General features: G+C 41.5%; 1 protein-coding gene across 2 annotated transcripts in view; it reads left to right on the top strand.

The window, feature by feature from the left end:
• The window catches only part of SCUBE1 (signal peptide, CUB domain and EGF like domain containing 1), a 194,158-nt gene that overhangs the window by 37,166 nt on the left and 142,376 nt on the right, over window positions 1–14,616 (top strand). The gene's annotated exons all lie outside the window — the stretch shown is intronic.

Genomic DNA, 14,616 nt, shown 5'->3' with positions numbered 1-14,616 from the left:
TATATTTATAGACAAGTTGGAATGCAAGGTTTATCAGCACATTTATCTGCATGTTTTAAACTCTTGTGAGCTCTGCCTTTCTGTAAAAGATGACAGGCAGTGATCAGGTCCTTGGGGTGTAGTAAGAGCCTTAAGATGAGGGGAGCTTCTGGTATTCAGCTACTGAACCTTCCCAAGACAAGCTGCAGTGAGCACATTCACACAAATCCATGCTACAAATTGCACAGCAGACTGCCTTGTAGTGACAAATGTGTTCTTGCAGAATGAAAAACTTGAAAACATTTTTTGAAGTTCTTTGGTTTTCATATGCAAGCCTAAGTGACAAAGAAATTTGTTTTCTGATACATTTCTTCAGCAAACTGATTTCTACCATATTCCTGGTTTCAGATATTTTACCAGTCTTGTTTGGTCTGTACATGAGATTAATAACAGCTGTGATTCATCACAGCAATTTAAAGTATCCAGTCTTCGTGGTACAGTAGTATGAGTCAGATTTTAGAATACGTATTGCTATTCTGCAGTTTGTGCCGACTGATGAGTAGGTGCTGAGAAAATATGGATAACTGGGATGTTAATGTTCTAGAGACAATTCTCTATTAGATGTTTACATACAACTTCTGTATACATGGATTTACTTTTGTTACTTGGCTGCCTGCATCTTCTGAAAGTCTCCATGGTGCCGAATGGTAGCAGGCAGTCAGAAAACTAAATTAAATCTCTCTTTCAAGATGGGATTATAACATCTGAGTTCTGATGATCTTCCAACATCTAGTAAAAGTCTGGAATTCTCTTGGTGATGAATGGAAAGGTCATTGGTATCCAGCCCTCTCCAAAGCTGGGATCTCAACACTCTGCTTTCCTTATCTTGCTTTTTCTATTTCTGTGTAAAATTTCCTCCTTTGAAAGTACTCTAATGTTTGGTCACCCCACATTAATCTTTGGAGTTCAAATGGGATATAACTTTCCTTACATGTTAATTTGCTGTATGTTTGCTTTCTTAAGCCAATGTGATCTGAAAAGTACCAAAACAAGTGAGAGTATAAATCAGCATAGACCAAAGCTTTTTTGTTAGGTATGGGGAAATAATCAAAAGTGTAGAATAAATCTTGGTGGCTGTCAGCTATGAAGTTAGATTCTCAGACTGTCATAATAAATTAGGAAACTGGGAGCTGTGTGACAGCAACATCAATCTCAGTCTCTTGTTTCTGCAAGTCTTCTTGTTGTCTGAGCCTTTTTCTTCTTTTTTTCCAATACTTACTCCCTGGAGGAGGTAATCAATCACAGCAAAGATTTCTCTACATGGAACACTCAGGAAAGTAAAGAATAAGCAGCTTAGAGCGTGAAGCTAATATGTGTAAGTTATATCCCATATGGATGCTCTTAGTTAGTTTGATATGGCTGTAGATTATCTAGATAGTGAGCTCAACAAGCTCAGAGATACTGCATCCTTACTGCTTTACCTCATTTGTGTTACTTTTGTGTCTTTTGTTAATTCGTTTTAACTTTCTCATAATAGTAAATTTCTGAGTCAGCGTGGCCTCTATTGATGTATACCTTAATGGAAAAACTATAAAAATGTTGAATTTATCAAAGTTTAGGGAGCTGCATCGTGTTTAGTGCTTACTTAAACCAAGGGAGAATGTGTGTTCAACTGAGGGTGCAGGATTCCAGCCTCTAATGGGTGTGTCAGGTGTGTATGGCATTCAAGCCCTTCCTAAAGGAATGGTGCCTTTTTGAGTCCTAGAAACTACATAGGTCCAGTTGAAACACTGAATTCATATGGATTACATAAAGACATCAGACAAAGAAGTCATCAGATCCCTGATTTCAAAGAGGAGCTATGCTTAGAATGCAGTCAGAACTTGGCAGTGTTGATTTATGATAAACAATATGATTTATATAGTCAATAAACATCACAAAGAATATCTGCTACATAGTTGCTGACTGTATTATAAAATGAGACCTAACTCTTTTCCAGTAGGAATGAGTTCTAGATGAAAGGTTGGTAGTGAATTTCTTGCTAAGTAGATTTTAGTGTCTCAGATTTCCACAGTGCCCTGCCTTTGCTGTCTAACAGTCTTCATGAATTTCTGCATCTTTACATTATTCTTTTGACTTCAGTGTGCAAACTTGAAAGTATGGATCCAACTACAAAACTAAGGTAGAGGCTTGTTTTTACTGCTTTCATTACCTTCTGCAGACTTCAGTCCAGTTCCTTTCCAAGCATCTCAAAATATTCCCTGTTTCTTACTGGAGTTGGATCAGAGCAGAAGACGTAGTTTTGCATAAAAGAGGAGCAGGGAGGAACATGGAGTAGTTGATGGCAGCATGTTTTAATATGACTTTTTTGATGACTGTAGCTAACATCAAAATAATAATAATTACTCATTAAAAAGTCACTGGACATACTTTTACAAGAATGATTGTTTAGAGAATTTGCAATGTTTGAGATTAAAGCAAAATTTATTATTAAGAGGCCTTATGAGATGTGGAAAGAAATTATTAGAAACAATTCACTCAAGTCTTCAAAAAAGGCGAGAAGGAAGACTCAGGAAACTACAGTTCAGTCAGCCTCACCATTCCTGGAAAGGTGATGGAACAGCTCATCCTGGATGTTATCTCTGAGCATGTGGAGGAAAAAAGTCATAAAATCACAGAATAGTTTGGGTTGGAAGGGACCCTCAAGATCATTCAGTTCCACCCCCTGCCATGGGCAGGGACACCCACCTTCCACTATGCTCCAAGCCCCTCCAACCTGGCCTTGGACACTTGTAGGGATTAGGCAGCCACAGCTTCTCTGGGCAACCTGTGCCAGGACCTCTCCACCCTCACAGGGAAAAGTTTCTTCCGAATTTCAAATCTAAATCTACCCTCCTTTAGCTTAAAGCCATTTTCTCTTGTCCTATGTACTTGTAAAAAGCCCCTTTCTCACTTTCTTGTAGGCTCACGTCAGCTACTGGAAGGCCACAATGAGTTTTTCCTGCACCCTTCTCTTCTCCAGGCTGAACAATCTCAATTCCCTCAGCCTTTCCTCCCAGCAGAGCTGCTCCATCCCTCTGATCCTCTTGGTGTCCCTGCTCTGGCCTGGCTCCAGCAGCTCCCTGTGCTTCCTGTGCTGGGCCCAGGGCTGGATGCAGCTCTGCAGAGGGGGCTCAGCAGAGAGGGGCAGAAGGGCAGAATCCCCCCTGCCCTGCTGCCCTGGGGCTCTGGGTGCAGCCCAGCACAGGGGGCCTCTGGGTTGGGGCAGGGTCAGCTCTCACTCACAGCAGCCCCAAGTCCTTCAGCCAGGGCTGCTCCCTCTGCTTATCCCCTGCCTGGATTCATCACACACAGGGATGTGCCCAAGACAGGGGCAGCACCAGCACTTGGTCTGGTTAAACCTCATGAGATTCCCATGGGTCACTGCTCGAGCTTGTCCAGATCCCTCTGGATTGTCACTGCACCCTCAGCTTGGTGCCATCTGCAAAGCTGCTGAGGGTGATCCCTTTGTTTATATCATGGATTCTTCAAGGGGAAATCACACTTGACTAGTTGGATAGCCTGCTGTGATGGAATGATGGGCTGGAGATGAGGGAGAGCAGTGGGTGTTCTCTGCCTTGACTTCACAAAGGCTTTTGACTGTCCCCCACAAGATCCTTGTGGGTGAGCTCAGGAGGGCAGGTTGGTTAAGTGGGCTGTGAGGTGCTTTGAGAACTGCCTGAACAGCAGAGCAGCAGTGCCAGGCCTGGCTGGAGGCCTGTACCCCAGGGGTCAGGACTGGCCCCAGTATTGTTCCTCTTACTCATCAGGCCCTGGGTGAAGGGGAGATGTATCAGCACATTTGCTGATGATACAAAACAGGAAGGAGTGCCCTGGCACACCAGAAGGTGCTGTCATTCTGTGAAACTCAGGCAGGCTGGGGAACTGGGCAGAGAGGAACCCAACAAAGTTCAGCGAAGGCAAGGTCCGGGTCCTTCACCTGGGCAGGACAACCCCAGGTACCAGGACAGGCTGGGGTGATCTCCTGGAGAGCATCTCTAAGGAGAAGGACCTGGGGGTCGTGGTGGACACTGAAATATTCCCAAGCCAGCAGTGTCCTGAGGGCAAGGAGGTGGAATCCCCAGTGGAATCCTGGGGAGCATCACGAAGAGCATTGTCAGCAGCTCAGGGAGTGATCCTACCCCTCTGCCCGGCCCTGGGAGGCATATCTGGAGAGCCGTGTCCAGCTCTGGGCTCCTCAGGACAGGAGAGACATGGAGCTCCTGGAGTGGGGCCAGCAAAGGGCTTTATAGATGATGAGGGGGCAGGAGCATCTCTCCTGTGAGGAATCAAATGGGGGAAGACATGACTGAGAGAGGATCTTATAAACGCACACAAATATCTTCAAGGACAAGGGGCACAAACTGAAACACATGAAGTCTCCTTGATATAAGGAAAAACTTCTTTACTGTGAGAGTGACAGAGCACTGGAACTGGCTTCCCAGAGAGGCTGTGAAGTCTCCTTCTCTGGAGAGATTCAAAACCTACCTGGACATAATCCTGTGCAACCTGCTCTAGGGGTATTGGGCTAGATGATCTCCAGGTGTTCCTGCCAACCCTATCTGTTCTATGTTTCTGTATATGAAAATATATTTTGTTACATAAATTGTGCCATAGTTTGGAGCAATAATGTTTGAAAAAGTAGAGAAACTATTTAATTATTTGTGTTATTATTTTGAAGGCATAATTAAGAACTTGCTTCTGAAATTAATCAGAAATTCCAGAAAAGTTATGAGTATGGCAGCAATGAAAGGGGTCTGGACCCAACTAAGGATATAGGGGGGTTGGATTTGTAGTGTGTGACCAATCATATAGGGCTTGTTAAATAAGATGCTAAGCACTCTGGTCCCAGTGCATCAAAATTTCTATGTGCACAACAGGTACAAATCATGGTATCTTGCTGCCTGTACAACTGCAGTGCTTTCTTAAGTAGGCCTGAGAGTGGCTATATGTCACCAAATGCTGTTCAGTACTTACAAAAAACTCCTAAACTTCCTGTATGAACATGTTAGGGAAGTCTAAGAGACTTGGTTTTAGTCATTTTAAAAATAACTTGAAGATCTCCTCTAGTCTATAGAACCTGAGTGGACCACAGGCTCAGGCTGTTAATGATTGCACATTGAAAGAATGTGAGTACTCATTCTTGTGCTCTGAAATTACATGAATACCCCAGGCAAGGACTGAGTTTTGCTTTGAGTAGATTCCAGCAAGTGTCCACTTCATCATTTCACACATACTGTTTGAGTTGGACTTCAGGGCTTTTAAGTTGCAGAATTCGTCAGTAGATGGTCAGTCCATTTGCTTTAACATGTAAATAGTTTCCCCTCTGATTTAAGGGTCTGTACAACCAATATTAGGTATCTCAGAGTAAAAGGTAAGAAAGCTTCCAGTGGAATGCCTGTAGAAAGCTCTGCATTGTTCCTGTAATTTACAGATTCATTTACATGCAAGAATCTGTTGGATTGGGTCCAGCAGAGGGCTGTGGAGATGATCAGGGTACTAGAAATCTCTTGTATGAAGAGAGGCTGAGAGAGCTGGGGCTGTTTAGCCTGGAGAAGAGATGACCAAAAGAGGATCTTAGCAATGTCTGTCAGTATCTGCATGGAGGGTGTCCTGACAAGAGCTGGGAGCCAGGTTCTTCTCAGTGTGCCAAACAGCAGGATGAGAGTCAATGGGCAGAAACTGAAACACAGGAAGTGTTCCATGAGGAACATCAGGAAAAACTTTACTATGCAGGCAACTGAGCGCTGGCAGCCCAGAGAGGATGTGGAGTCTCCTTCCATGGAAGACCCTCAAAAAGCCATGTGGACACAATCCTGAGTAATATGCTCGAGGATGACCCTGCCTGAGCAGAGAGCTTGCATGATCTCCAGAATTCTTACGGTTTTTCCTTAAAAAATTGCATGGTGTTATATAGCTGTTAGAGAAATCCATTTATGTGTTCCCGAGTGCTGGCAAAAAGAATATGCAGGTCTGGTGAATTTTACAGGGAAGGTGGAGTTAAGGTGGTTATTTGTTTTGATTTATTTTGAGTTCTTTGTTTGTGTTGGCTGTACACTACCAAGCCAGCTCCAAACTTACTAAATTCTTGCCTTCTCTACATAAATATGATGTTCCTGAAGTCAGGTTTTTTGACTGTTGTTGCTTTTCATTGGTAATTCCCAGCTCAGGGCAATGTTGGTCTCGCTTTATAAGAGGTGAATGTGGCTGATGTGTCCATCTGTTGAGTTGCTTAGTACTAACACAACTTACTGTAGCTTCCATGTTCTAATGGGTGGCTGCTGCTTAGCTGGTGCACAGGTGTCCAACTGTTTTCTTAAACCCAGGTAGTCAAAAAAACCCCAACCAACCAGTCAAGCTTTGTACTGTGTGATATAGAACAGCTGGGTTGAGTAGTAAGCTAGTGTTGCCATTTAATATTAAGAAAATAATTACTATTTGCTGTAAGATCTTAAATATGTTCCAGATATTTCTGTCCAGAGAAATCAGAGAACATATTTGTTCTAAATGCTGAGATTTGTGTTGCTCATGTTTAGGAGAGTGGAAATGCTGAACTCATTTCCCAGGTGGCAAAAATGCTCATTTGCCCAAACATTTTGTGCCGAAGGAAGCATTCATTCTCTGAAACTATTCAGAAACTGAGGCTTTGTTTATAAAACAGTTTTCGCCAGTGGAGATACTTTCAGGAAAATGTAATTGTTTTGATATGACCTACAGGAAGGATTTCAGCATTTTTCTGTTCCCCAAAAGTTTAATGAGTAGATATGTGTCTGATTATGCCAATTCACCTGAATAAGCCAGTCTTTTTCTACTCCTGCTATAGTTCTCATTACACTGTACTGAAAGTTGTGCTTGACACTCTCCCATTTCTTCCATTTTTCATGGACCTCAAGTATTGTCCATATAGAGCATAACAATGACTTCATAGCCTACTGGGTGCTGCAGTGTTGAGGTTAAAATCACTCATCTGACTCTAGAGAGGCCCCTAACTGTGTTACTGACAGGTAACAACAAAAATCTTTAATCTAGCCATTTTCTAGGCTCTTATTACCGGAGCTCAGGAAGGAAGTACTTCATGTGCTATAGACCTGGAAAATCTTACCAACTTGAGACGGAGATACTGTCTCACTTTCCATGTCAAGTTTCATGGTTTGTTTACCCCAAAAGAAAAAATCTTTTTTCATTATTGAGGCAATAATAACAATACAACAAGAAAAACAACAAGCAGTTTTGAGTTAACCCAAACCAGATTTTTCTAATCTTGGTAGGGTCTATAAGTAAATGTAAAAGGAAGCAGATATAAGCAGTAATTATCCTGGAAGAAGGATAGTTCAGTTCAGCCTGCAGCAGTTAATGATGCTGAGGAAAAAGACAATGGGGCATATGATAATAGACTAAATAATTTACTTATCTCAAATTTTTCCTTCAATTGATCAGGACTGCTGCTTGTTTGTATCTGTAATTAGCTTCCCTCCACTAGTTTATGGAGTAATGTTAATCCAGCATTTGCCACTTGGAGTGCCTACTAAATAGGGCAGGAGATCTTTCTCCTTTTTAATGCCTTTATTAAAAATCAGCTTGGGTGGGGAGAACCGACGTGCCATGCGCTGCTCCCTAGAGTGATTCAGAGAAGGAGAAGGAGCAAGTGCAGATATGTCCACAGGTATGCAGGCACAGCTGGGGTTTCCATCCTCACAAGAGCACCAAAAATTACAGCCTTTTTCAGTTTGGTGTTCAAGGTTGTCTTTCTAGCCAACATCTCGGTTAGGGTGAAAGGTAAAAAGGGTCTTAGCAGACACTAGATTCCATTCTTCACCTGTCGACATCACTTAGATCTCTTAATTCCATGGTGGCTCCTTGTTTTAGGGGTTTTTCCTGCTAGATTTGGTGAGGTGTTTCTACATTTGCATACCAGCCCGATGTCACCTCCTCCTCACAGTCCCGGGTGCCATTTTCCAGGAAGCAGCAGGGTGATACTCAACAAAGAGGGATTTCTAACTATCAACAACAGGTAATTAAAGAAAAACTATTAACTATAGGTGATTACAACATGAAATTATTAACAACAAATAGTTAAAACTCCCACTTAGCAGCAATTGGTTAAACCTGTTAGCTTTGCAACCTTTAAAAAAAATGGACAACTTTTCTACTCATAACAACTAGATGTCTGTGGGAACTGCAAACTTATACTAATGGAACTGTGGATGTCTGTGCCTCACAGAAGAGCTTCATGCCTAGCTGGAGGCCGCTGGCATTCCCTGGACAATGGCACAGATGAAAAGAAGCGTGATCAAATTCACACACAATCGTCTTAAAGCCTGAATCAAAAGAGTGGGTAACATGAACAAATAATTGAGCAGGAACTTTTTTGAGTTTAGGCACTGTTGTCAGGAGGCCACCTGTGAAAGCATAGAAGCTACAACTGTCACATTCAGGGATTTGGATGTTTATTTTGGAAATGCTAAAAGCTGTGAAAATGGTTTTGGTGTCTTAAGAGGAGGGAGAGAGAGTGGTGCCCAGTTGGTTAAGAAAGGACAAACTACATCAAGAGAGTTGAACTTGATGCAACATCCGCACAATATCCATGGGGCTGTTACCTTCAGCTCAGCAAGTGGGCAGCAATCACATGCAGCAGAGTTGAACTGGGAGTTATGTGTGTGTTTCCTAGGCTGTACAGAGCAAAGAAGTCTCTTGCAGCGGCATTTACGCCGTGTTTGCCTACTGTGAAATTTAAGACATTCCACTGTGTGTCAGAAAATAACTACAGAAAAGATTTGAAGCATCCTTTTCAGGTTGTTCGGGCAAACAAGATGCCCAGTCAGTGGGTGCTGAGTGGGAGTGGATAGGTGATTGTAACCCATTAGAAGACTGAATTCTCCAGGACAGATCACAGCCATCACTTTAAGTGTTCTATCCTTGTACATATGAAAAGAGTGGTTCTAGGGATCAATTAAGTCATCAGTTACTTTAGAATGATTGTAGTATTCATCACCCAAGAGCATTCTTGTGATTGTTTCTTTATGTCTCCCATCTGCAAAATGTGCTTTATTTCTTGGGGAAAGGTAGTTTTGCACACTTTTTGTTGGTTTGGGGGGCGTTTTTTATGTCTAGTTCAGTAAACATTGACTACTGTAGGATCCCTCTTCTGCAAGTGCATCTTTTTTCACCAAGGGCTCTAGTGAGTATTTTTGCAACGGTGGGAGTGAATGAAGCATTGAATTCAGGGCTGTGGTGCTCTTTCTCCTTTTCTTCACCAGATTTTTCAGTTTCTGAAAGGAGGGGACAAAAGTAGAATCTAGCCTTGTGCAAATAATAGAGAATTCAGGCCCAGCTTTTAAATTTTTCATGAAGTCTGATTTCAGATCTGCTGGAGATAGAAATGCTGTGTACATAGGTAGCAATGTCTCTTGCCTCTAATACTCCTCCCTGCATGCTCATATGAAGATGGTTTGGCAGCTCTTGCAATTAGCAGTGATTCTTGTTTCCATGGCCCCCTCAGCTGCTGCAAGGGATCACCCTCCCTACCTTCACAGCGTGTCACTGCTTGTAGGAGCGTTCCAGCAGGAGCACCTGCCTGCAGCCTCTGATCTGATACCACTCCTACATGCCAGATTTGCTCTTTGGGCTTACATGGGTATCTTGAGATCCCATCTTCCAAGACACCCACTCCAACAGAGCATCACGGTACTTGGAGGATTAGAGAAGTGAGAAGAGCGTGTTCCAAATGCTGCTGTCATTAAAGGTTAACTCACAGAAATGAGCACATTTTGTTTTAAACATGATATACTGAAGTCATTTGAATTGTTTCTGTGATTATCTTATTTGTGTATTGCTATGCTTCAGGGTTCAGAATAGATGAGAGAGACAGTACGAGGCTAGGGAGGATTTGTAAGATGAAGAAAAATGCAGAAAAAGCAAGTAGTGAATGAATATTTACTCTTTCTCACAATAATGGAATCTGGGGGCATTCATCCAGACTATGAAGCAGCATTTTAGAAATAAACAAAAGCGATTTCTCTAATCTCCAATGAGCCCAACATGAGCCCATCATGTTGGGCTCATTGGAGATTAGAGAAATTACACAGGAAAGACCCAGCAGGACAATAGTCTAGGAAGTGATTTAGGAGAATTGATAGGTGTGTGATGCTGAAACCTGGGAGAACATGTCTGCAATGGTATTGTCCCATCTTTACAGTCTTCTCCTGAGTATAAGCTACAAGGACAGTGTCAGAGATGCTAGGCTAGGTGTGATTTTGGTATAATTATGACTGTAGTAAATCCAACACTGTGATTTTTTAAAATTTTATTTAGACTTTCAGCCAGCTTTCGGACTAGAAATATTCAGAATATAATGATTTTAAATTCCAGAACCAGGCACTTACATTTTCCAAACCTGTGGTTGCTAATCTTTTCCCTTACAAATGCAAAATATCCCAAGTGGTGTTTTGTTGCTAACATTTGTGTCAAGTCTGCAGTATTGCTATCAGTTCTTCATCTCTCTGTCACGATGTTTTGCACTGGTTAAATAGGCATCTTAGAGATATCTTCCAAAAGTTTCTAAGATTAGCTTAGAGGAAAAAAAATAGCAGGATCAGCTCCTTAGATCATGAGTCAAAATCTTGTTTTTGGAAGTCTTGGTGCAACAGCAAGTACATTTTACTATGGTTCCCAAATGCTTTGGTGATTTTGAAGACTCAGATTTCTGAGGGTCTTAAGTGTTCATCAAAATGCTGACATAAAAATGTCAGAAGGAAGGAAGAGAAGATCAGGAGAGGAAGAAAACAGTGGACATACTGTTCCTGGCACTGACTCTGTGTAGTGTTTCCACTTCTGTGTCTTCCTGCTTGTGGTTTTGGTTTCAGGTACCCTTAGCAGACCTTTCTCCCTCCATGGTATCCAAACAGGACACTTTGCTGAAAGAGCTTCTTTAGTCCAAACACTGCAGGAAGCTCTGTGCCAGATCAGGGTGAAACACCAGTGAAGTTAATTTGAAAAATTCATCAGATAAATTAAATGAGAAACTGAAAACATTTGTTTATTTAATACATAAAACATTAATCTTTATCAACTGTAATATTTCCTACCCTTTGATACTGTTCCACACTACCACTCTCCAGAGGATCTCATCTTACTAAGGTACAGAACACGAGTTTGATTATATGAAGGCAGTGGGCCAAAAAGCTAGAGGTCTTATGCAAATTGAAATCTGCATTCATTTGCATAATGCTTCTGATATAGAGATATAGATATAGCTACATATGTATGTATTTATGCAGCCATTATCTCTCTGTCTCTGTTGAAAGATCCTTCTCCTTTCCCAGCCTTTCCCTGAGCTGTCTCTTGCCCTAGTCCTGGTTGTCCTTGATGAGGACTGGGCACTCTGAAGTCCAGGGGCTCCTCTTCCTGCAAACATAGGTTTGTCACTGGTCTAAATTCTGCAGCAGCAATTCTTGCTTTTGTGCTGGTGGTCATCTGAGCTGTTTATTTGTGCTGGTAAGGAGCAGCTAAAAGCTGTGGAAACTGAGCTATTTCTAGGTGCTTCCAGCAGCAGTTGTCTTTGGAAAACAGAATCACAGGACAGTTCTTTGTGATGAGCATTACAGAGGATGGCTTAAGGATGTGTGTTCCCTCTCTACTAGTTCTTCATCCTCTTTTTGAGGATGAGGGTTGGAGTAGCCATGTGGAATGACCATCTGAGCTCAGCTCAGGTGAGAATAATTTAACATTCTTTAGTGGGTTTGGATTGTAAAGACTTGGTGAAATCTTCCTGCATCAATTGGATTTTGGGACTCAGCTCTCCTATGAGCACTGGATAATGTACTTTAGGAACCAGCACACTATCAGGTGGGGAGACCAAGCTGAAACTTTTGTCATACAAGGAGGCTGGGAAATGGATTTGACTTTCCATACACCAGTTTAAAGTAATGGAAGCTTGCTCCTTCTACCTTGAGGCTGCCATCGTCAGAGAGACAATCTGAATTATTGTCTCCTGACAATCCTGAATGATCAGTGGTACCTGATTTTGTGTAAAAGTTTTTGAAAGAAGACCTGTCTATTGCTCAAAATAAGAGAAAAATTCTGTTTCATTAAGAATAGAGTAATAAACCAAGTAAGCTTTGTATTTGTGCTTAATAAATTTAGAAGTTTTTAATATGGGTTTAGTTGGGGCTTAGAGTAGGTGTTTGAGTAACTTTTATGCCATAAGTGACTTTTTTCAAATCTCCAGAGTTAGGCCCTGGGGTGCAGGTATTAACTGTCACATAGAGTTGGCACCAATTAAAGCTCCTGAGAATCTACTCTCAGTTTTTTTCAAAACAGTCAACAGCCATGTTTGACATGTAGAGAGCCAGCAAAACTGGAGCTAAAAAAAGCTTTGTTGAAAATCTGACTGCTTATTTTGGTGTTTATGTGGAACTTAATCATTAGAAAATCTCGTCCTAAATTCAGTCTCATCCATGTTGCACTACCAATGTTTCCACTTTCAGGTGGATAAATTGAGCTGCACTGAATAAGAATTGCACAACGAAAAAAAGAAATAGGCCCTTGGGCAGGTATTTCATTTGTGAGATTTGAAAAAATTCAGAGACATTAAGGAATTACTCTGCCAGATCTACCAAAGCTTGAGCTTCTTGGAGTCAATGGAGTTCTCTTGCATAACTTCAGAAGACTATTTTATGCTATTCTCTCAACTGGGTTATTAATGAACTGATAGGTTGATCATAAAGTGACTTTATTGGAAAGAAAGTTTACCAAGTGAAGAATTCAGAAATATTTTCCAGGCATCCATGTCCAATAGATTGCTTGGTGTGGTGAATAGTAAGCAATACTGCCCTTTAAGACTGCAGTAATACAAAGTGCTCCAAAAAGCCTAACCCAGTCTCAGGACTGAGACCTGAGAACATGTAAATCCTGCATCATCAAGCCAAGATCCATTGCAAGGCATATGTATAGTGTAGAGTACTCCTAGATCCCAGCTGTTCGCTTTCTTCAAGTCCTTCATCAATGCATACTAAAATAATTTTGAGAGTAGCAATTGAACACAATTGGAAGAAATTCCTCATAGAAAATCCTTTTAAAGAGTTTTGATTGTAATAATTTTATTTTAGCATATGGATTTAGGGCTTGGTGATAGATAAATTGATCTCATTATGGAAATGGTAAGTGATTCGCATTTGTTATCAAGAGCAGAAAAAAAAACTTTACAAATCATTGCATTTGTTTCAGAGTATTCATGAGAGTTGAAAGGCAACTGTTTGAGTTACTTTGTGATACCATAAACAGAGCTCTGGGAAGACCACATACTTTGTAGCATAATTTGAGGTTTGTGCATGTACCAACTGAGACTTTCCTTCAGTAAGTGCTCAGCTAATTTTCCAAAAAGGAGAATCTAGATTCCAGGCTTCCTTCTTGTGCAGGGGTAGGCAAGGAAAGTCTTCACTTTCCCTTTTTCTCCACACTCCCAAAATCTCTGATTGGGTCGTGACAATGTTCGCATCTGGAAAAGAGGAAGAACTGAGTGCAGGGGGGATTTTGATACAGAAAATTTAAGTCAATAGCACTTAACATTTCCTGGTAAATAAAAAAAAGGAGAACTGTCTACACACTTACATTATAGTTCAAGACAGAATGAGACTGCCTGGTTTCCCTGGGTGCTGCTGTAAATTACCCCAGAGCTTTTTTCTCTGTGAGAAAGAGCTACAACTGCTGTCACACGAAGGCAGCACAAACTGCAATAGCTGAGCAAGCTGCTGGAGCTCATGGCCAGCCCTGCATTCAGAGCTGCCTGGAGTTGGCTTTGCTTGCAACAGTACCATCAAGAGCAGCTTGGGTTTACCTTACTGTGTTGTGGCCACTCCTGGTGGAATTAATTTCTGCAGGAGCTATGCCAGCTTTTCTGAGGTTTGGAGTGTTGTGGATAATTTAGCTTTGTTGTGGTTTTTTTGCCCTTTCCAAAAATAAAATGAAAGCAAAACACACACCAACTCCATTGCCAACATGTTGGCACATACTGTGAAATATCTTAACTGGCTGAAATATCTGAACTGGTCTTCATAAAAAAGGAAAGCATGGAATTTTCAGGTGGCAAGAAAAAAGCAAAAAATACATGTTTTCATGAGCAAAACAGGGAAATTGCAAAGTTGAATGTGGGTCAGATACCTAATAGTGGCAGTGCTGATACGTAGGTGTCTGTTAAACACTACAGCCTAAAAACAGTTACGCCAAAGAGAAGTGATGGAGCATAGGCCCTCAAAACAGCCAGTAGCTAATGCTGCCTTTGTGGTTTTATATATTTGCTTATTAAAATGACAATACAGACATGGAACATCTAGATTTAAGAAGCCTTCTTTTCACTAAACAACATTAAACAAACTGACAAAGTAGGGGGTTATGACTCCAGTAATTGAAACATGCTGTTCTGTTCAAGACCAGAACTCTATAAAGACTCTTTTCACCCGGTAATGCCCTTTGTGTTTGCCTGCTATCCCTACTAGAAGTTACTGTAGACCTGAAGTATGTCTTTCCAAGTGGAGTGGGAATGACAGAGTGCAACAGCACACTTGGCAGATGGGGTCACAGCCTTTTTAGGTTATTCATGTT

This window comes from Agelaius phoeniceus, chromosome 5 (assembly GCF_051311805.1).
Source record: "Agelaius phoeniceus isolate bAgePho1 chromosome 5, bAgePho1.hap1, whole genome shotgun sequence".
Classification (NCBI taxonomy): Eukaryota; Metazoa; Chordata; class Aves; order Passeriformes; family Icteridae; genus Agelaius; species Agelaius phoeniceus.
This window is presented reverse-complemented; position numbering and strand designations above follow the sequence as displayed.